The sequence below is a fragment of the Miniopterus schreibersii genome, assembly GCF_964146895.1.
Source record: "Miniopterus schreibersii genome assembly, chromosome: 1".
NCBI classification, from domain to species: Eukaryota; Metazoa; Chordata; class Mammalia; order Chiroptera; family Miniopteridae; genus Miniopterus; species Miniopterus schreibersii.
The window spans coordinates 197,160,656-197,167,805 of NC_138101.1; positions in this window are offsets into that span (position 1 = coordinate 197,160,656).

Here is a 7,150-nt window from a genome sequence, read left to right on the forward strand (position 1 = left end):
TTCCTTGCGATTTTGGACAGGGGGCTGCAAAGATGTGGCTTGAATCTTGCCTTTGCCCTCAACTGGTGGAGCCTCATAGTTTTCACAATAACAGGAAGTTATGAATATCCACTCTCAGGAAATTATTTGTGAAGATTAAATTAGATGATAGTTTGTCAAAATGCCTGTTCCAAGATTATTATTATGGCACAGCATTCTGCAGACCCCATTCTGAAGTGAAATCAACCCAGAGATAGGATGCGACAATGAATGATATAAAGAGAGGGTTCAGTCAGCTCGTAGGCAATGATTTAGGAAAATCTAGCCAACACTGCAAAGATTCAGCAACCGGTGTCATGGGCAACAAAGGAACAAGTAAGGAAATGTTAGTTACAAAGGTTTGATAAAAACAGCAGTGTGCATTGAGAAAGCACCCTATGTGTTTTACCCTCAACACTTTCTCTCTCTGTGCACCATGGGGACCTGTAGACTAGGAAAGATAATAGGATTTCACCTATCCATTCATCCATCTACCCATCCATCTATCCATCCATACGGCCATCCATCCATCCATCCATCCACCCACCCACTTATTCATCCATTCATCCATGTGTCCATTCAGTCATTTGTTTCTTTATCAATTTATTTCATCTTTCCATCCATCTGTCTACTCTATAAGCAGGAAATTTGAAATAGATGCTAAGCCAACTTCTGAAATCACCAAGATGTAAACCCAAGTCCGTGGCCTGTGTGTATTTAGAAATAAGTTGAGAGGCACATCAGGTAAAGCCATCCTCTTTTCAAGGCTATCAATGCTCAATGTTACAGGAGAAGGGGCATGACATGCTAAGTAAGCGCTGAGTAGATAAACTCTTTCCAATCTAGGGAAGTCCAGGAGACCTCCCAGGTACCTGAGCTGAGGACAATTTGATCATAGAGTGGGTGACATGAGGATGGCTCTTTCTGGGAATAGTGTATTAACCATCTTGAGCTGCTGTAACAAAGCACCACAGTCTGGGTGGCTTACATAATAGACATTTATTTTCTCACACTTCCAGAGACTGGAAGTCCAAGTTCAAGGTGTCAGTAGGTTGGTTGCCAGTGAGGGCTCTTTTCCTGGTTTGCAGACAGCCACCTTCTGGCTCTGTCCTCATTGGCCTTTCCTAGATGCTCATGCAGAGAGGGGACTCCGGTAACTTTTCCTCTCATAAGGACACCAGTCCTATCGTTTCAGGGCTCCACCCTTATGACTTCATTTCACCTTAATTGTTTCTTTAAGTTTTATCTCCAAACATGTCATATTGGAAGTCTGAGCTTGGACCTGTGAATTTTAGAGAGAATTTAGCCCATTACAAGTGATGACTGGCCTCCTAAACCTGACCCTCAGGAGATGTGTGGGCAGGAGGGAGAGGAAAGCTGGAGAGGTAAACAAGGGTGCGCTAAACTCAGGGTGGGCCCTGTTCCTGTGTAGGACTGAAGAGCGCCCAAGTGCAAGACCTCCGGCAGACAGAAATCGAAGGGAGAGGACTTGAGCCATGTTGGTATCTGCACTCAACTTAGACACCACCGCCACCTCCTCAGAAAGCACAGCTGGGGCACAAAGCCACACTTGCTAAGGTTTCCAAGTTCTGCTTCCTGCTGCTTTCTGCCTGAGCTGAAGGCTTCCTTCCAACTTCAGAAACCTGCAGCCTTGATTGGGGAGCGACTCCCTCAAACTCTAGGTGCATGCTGATGGGTTTTAATTTAGGATTTCATTCCCTTTGAGATGATCCTAAGTGGGAGCTGTCTCCAGAGGATGTGAAGTTCATCTGGGAGATCCGCAGGAAGAGATGAAAACCATTTGCCTGATTCCTGTGAAATTTGCAAGCGTGGGGGAAGGAGCCCTCTAGTCCAAAGGCAAGTCTCCTCCTCTGGGCTCTGCGATCAGTGCCCCCGGCCCCCCCAGGAAGCATGTCAGATGCCCTTCCGCCCTCAGAGCCACCCCCCGACCCCCCACTCTTACTCTCCCCTGAACTTATTAAGTTGGTACCGAGTCGACGCGCCCCTTCTTGATAGTACACAGATTCTCCGAGTGCTGCAGAATCCTGCATCTGTCCTCTCACCTGTCACTGCAGCCGCCTTTTAGTGATGTTAAAAGAAATCTTTACTGTCACTCATATCACCCATTCACTTTGTTCCCCGGCAGTGACACCCTTGTTGTGTTTCTCCTGGAGCCGCGGCCGACTCCTGTGAGTTAGCGTCCCCCAGATTTACACGCGCTCATTAGCCTGAATAAATTGAAGAGCTGCTGCTCCCGAGTTTTAAAAATGTAAGCAGGCTTCTCCTTGGACATAATTGAGGCATCTTTAGAACAGTAAATTGCGAGCTGACTCCCAGCAAGGCTTTCTATGAGTTTGGAGTCAGGGCTCTTTGGGGCATCATCTGAGCTATAAATACCCGGGGAGGGAGAGGGAGGAAATAATAACACCCCCCCCCCCCCAGTCAACACTGCCTTCTGTTTACTCTGCCCCTTCCCTCTTCTCTCTAACACACGACACACACACACACAGGATCCCACAAAGGGCTCCTCGAATGGAGGCCCGGGCGCATGCACCGCCCCTTGACTAGACAGGAGCAGGGTTGTGCCCCACTTTCTCAATCCGTCCCCCACGGGCCAAATGCCTGAGACCCCGGGGAAATGCGTGTGAAAATCCAATTTCCTGGGCCTCTGCTCAGACCTCAGGCCTCTGAAACCCCGCAGCCAGGGCCCGGGAAGGCCTGGCTATTACAGGAGCCCCATCAGATTCTGATGCTGAGTAAATTTGAAACTCCCTCTTGCAAAGCACAAAACGCAGACCTTGGAGGCATTTGGGCTGAGCTGATAATCCAAACTCCGCTATGTTCTCAGATGACCGTGCTGGCAAATTGCCTGCCCCTCTGACGGCAACAACTCTCACTGTAAAGCGCTTTACACTCAGTGAGGAGGAATGTCCAGGGCACATCCTTGCAGGTGGCCGCCCGGCACCAGGGACAGCTGCTGCTGTAGGAACTCAGGCAGGGCGGTTCTGCGGGTCCGAGTTCATCAGGGCTTAGCTACTGAAGTCCCCTGTGTGGTGGCCTCCGTGACAACAATGCTTGCCAGCAAGAGGTCTTCATTTAAGGACTATCATTTCAGTACCTCCTCGGTGACAGCCACAGCATAGGTACCAGGACTGTGGCCCCGAGTGCCCTCCTATACATGCGTCAGGTAACACACTAAGTAAGCCAGGTGAGGACAGCGCCCTGGGGAAAAGTGAGGACGGGGAGGCAGTGCCAGGCGGGCGATGGGGCTTCACCGGGAGGGGGCACTTAAGCCAAAACTATCACAACACATGCGACGGCGGGGAAGGCGGGTGGGCCCGAGGGGTGGGCCAGGGAGCATGTGCCCATCTGCCTAAGTCCCCAGTGATGTCCCCGGATCAGCTCGGTGGGCAGGGCGGCGCAGGATCTGTGTCTAGAGCTGCAGCAGGAGGTGGAGGCCTGGACGGCGCTGCACAGGAGTGGCCCGTTTCTCAGGGGAAGGTTGAGCCAGCAGCGGAAAGCCCTGGATGCTGCGAAGCCCTCCGGGCGTTTGGAGGCTCCGAGAAGAGAGAAGGTCCGCCTGAGAGAGAGGGCGAAGGGGATAATGAAATGCCATCAGGTAGACGTTTGCAGCGTAACAACAGCAACATCGGTTATCAAACGCCCGCTACGCCACGAGAGCAACCAGGCGGTTCAGAGGCTGGTCCCTCAGGGAGCCGGGCTCCCCGCGGGAAGCAGCAAGCGGGGCACGTGGAGAGGAGCCCGCGTTTGCCAGCTGGGAAGGGAGGTGCCGGCCCCCGGTCTCCACCGGCCCCCTCTAGAAGCACCCCCGGCCCCCAGGAGGCCGCCTGTGCCCCGTCCCCGAGCACCAGAGGACAGCAGGACGCCGGCGCTCGGCAGCCGAGGAAAGGCCCGCGGCGCAGGAGGGCCTTTCCCGCGGCAGAGACACGCCCAGAGCAGCCCAGACGCGTTTGTGTATCTGAGGCCCCGCGGGCCCGCGCCCCTTCCCATGCACAGCCGCGCACCCACGCGGGCGCCCCTAAGGGGCAGGGCCTGGCGACGAAGGCCACCGGCACGTCACGCTTAGCGCCTGGACCTGGGCCACTGGGAGGCCTTGAGAGAGCTGTTGGACTCCCTGCGCCTCAGTTTCTTTATCTGCAAAACGGTGATAACAATAGCGCCAGCTGCACAAGGCTGCTCCCAGGGTGCAGTGAGGTGGTCTGCGTGCTGGGCGCAGCACCGGCCCCGCGTGCTGTCAGGTCACCAACTCCAGGCCGTCCCCCGGCTCACTGACAGCCGATTTAATTTGTTCGCTTAAGCATCCCGATGATTCTGACGATTCGCCAAGGCCAGCAAGTCTCAGACTTGTTCCTCTCACTTCCCCATATAAAACTTTTCAGTTATTTTAGGTTCCCAGCACCCTCTCTCCCATCCCCAACACAGAGTCACACATGCACACACACACGTTACACTCACACATGCACACAGACACATACGCACACACATTACACTCACACATGCACACACACACACATACACACATTACACTCACATATGCACACACATGTTACACTCACACATGCACACACACACATTATACACACACATGCACACACACACATACACACATTACACTCACAGATGCATACACACATTACACTCACACATGCACACAGACACATTATACACACATTACACTCACAGATGCACACACATACACACATTACACTTACACATGCACACACACACACACAAATTAGACTCAGACATGCACATACACACTTTATACTCACATGCACGCACACACACATTACACACACATTACGCTCACATATGCACACACATGTTACACTCACACATGCACACACACACATTATACACACATACACACACATTACGCTCACTCCCATTCCTGCTCTGTTCTACCCCAGGGACAAACTGGGACATACTTTTCTCTCCACTCCATGCCCCACCTGCTCGTCCCCGCGGCAAGAGCGCTCTTACAGCTGCCTGATACGGAGGGTCCGTGGCACCTCCTCCAGGTAGGCTTCCCTCACCACCCGGGCTAGTTAAGAGCTTCACACTTCTCCACTAACTCCTGTTTCTCTAGCAGGGACTCTAGCTCTTCCTGAGCCTTGGTGAATTTCCACGTCACTCCTGCGTCTTTCCTCCTGGGCTCTGAATGACTGGAGACGCTATTTGGTTAAAACTTGCTTCGCAAGGTTTAGGGCAGCCCCTTGAATAGCCAGCACTTGGCAATTGCTTAATGGATGAACCCATCGATTTGCAAGTTGAACGTAATTCAGGACAGGCTTGAACCGTAAAAGACCTAATAAAACCCTCTCATCACAAAGAATTTTAGAATTGAGAAGGCCCTGGGTTACAGCTATGACACCACCGTCACCACCATCATCTTCATCTTCAGCACCTTGCCGTCACCAGCCCCACTGTCATTCCCCATCGCCGACACCATCATTCCTGAAGTCGCCCATCCCTCTGACAGAAGTCACAGATCTTGTCTTGAAGAGCACATCCCGCAAACATGTCAGAATTCAATTTAATGAAAAGTGTAGACCTGGTAAATAGGTACTTATATGTGCAATTTATATAAAAAAATTAAAAAGCTTGAAAATATGTTTTTAATGTTTAGAAAATATTCCTCTTTGCAAACTCTTTTGTTAAAATGTCTTCTTTTTAATTTAAAGAGCCCAGACCTATTTAAAATTACATAGATTAGGTAAAGCCCTATGAATCTTTGGGGTGTATTAGTGTCTTGTGGCTGTTAGTAGCAAATTACTACAAATTGGGAGGCTTCAAACAACAGAAATTAATTTTGTCACAGTTCTGGAGGCCGGAAATCTGAAATCAAGGCGGTAGCAGGGCAGCGATCACTTTGAAGGCTCCAGGACAGAACCCTCGTCTCTTCCAGCATTTGGGGGCTCCAGGTTCTCCTTGGCTTGTGGCCACATCTCTCCTGCCTCCTGGTCCAGTGCTCTCCTCCTCTTCTGTCTTAAAGCTCCCTCTGTCTCTCTCCTCAGGACATCCCCGACGGCATTTAGGGCCCGCCTGGAGAGTCCAGGATAAACTCCTTCTCTCAAGATCCCAACTTGATCACACCTCGTGCCATACGAGGTGATAGTCATGGGTCTGGGTGTCATCAGGTCACGGCAGCCTGCAACACGGGGTAAGCAGACACTTGGGGCCAAGAGATGACAAGGCTCAAGTCAGACTAGCACTTACTAGCTATGTGGCCACAGCCATGCTCCTCCGGTTTCCTGAGCCTCAGTTTTCTTTTCTGTTAAATGGGGTTGCTGACTTCTACTGCATGTTTTCCCAAGGCGATTCAATGAGATGGTGAGTTTAAGAGCTACTTTTCAGCCTAAACCTGGAGAGTTTAACATGTGTTAGCATTGACAGTGAACTCACATCCAGGCTGTCCTTTCCTTTTGTCCTAGCTGTCGATTTCAGACACAGCTCCCTCTCTGCGTGGCTCCCACGCGGTGACCTCCTCCGATGCTCATCCACACAAGCCTTGGTCCTCTATCTGCTCCTCGGGGGTTGGGGAGGGCGAGAGGGTTGGCTCCGGGCGACAGGACCCAGCCGCACATATAAAGCAGTTTCCCAGAAGATGCTCTGTGCTGCTAACTTGGGTTACACTGAAATGGAAAGCCGTGCAGAAGGCAGGGCCGGCAGGAGAGTGCTTCAGAAATGCTCCCGCTCTCGGGTAATGGCACAGAGCCGCCGCCCCCTGGCAATGCCGGTGCTGCGTCCAGGGATGCCCAGCACTTCGCAGCGGGTGAAGGTCTTCACGCCTCTGGAGTAGATCGCCTGGGTTCTAATCCCAACTCCGAGCTAGCCTGCGACCTTAGTCACATCCTCTGTCCTCTCAGGTCTCAGTTCCTCATTTGTAATGTGGAACTAATAACAGTACCTGCCTTGCAGGGACACAGGGGTTGCATGAGACAAGGTGCGTCAAATGCTTAGCATCAGCTTTCACGTCCAGCACCCAGCTAGTCTTCCATCCGTCCATCCATCCATCCATCCATCCATCCATCCATCCATCCATCCGCCTGATACATATTGTTGAACTAGGCGATTTTTGAAAGGTTGCAGGCAATTTAGAAAGCAAACA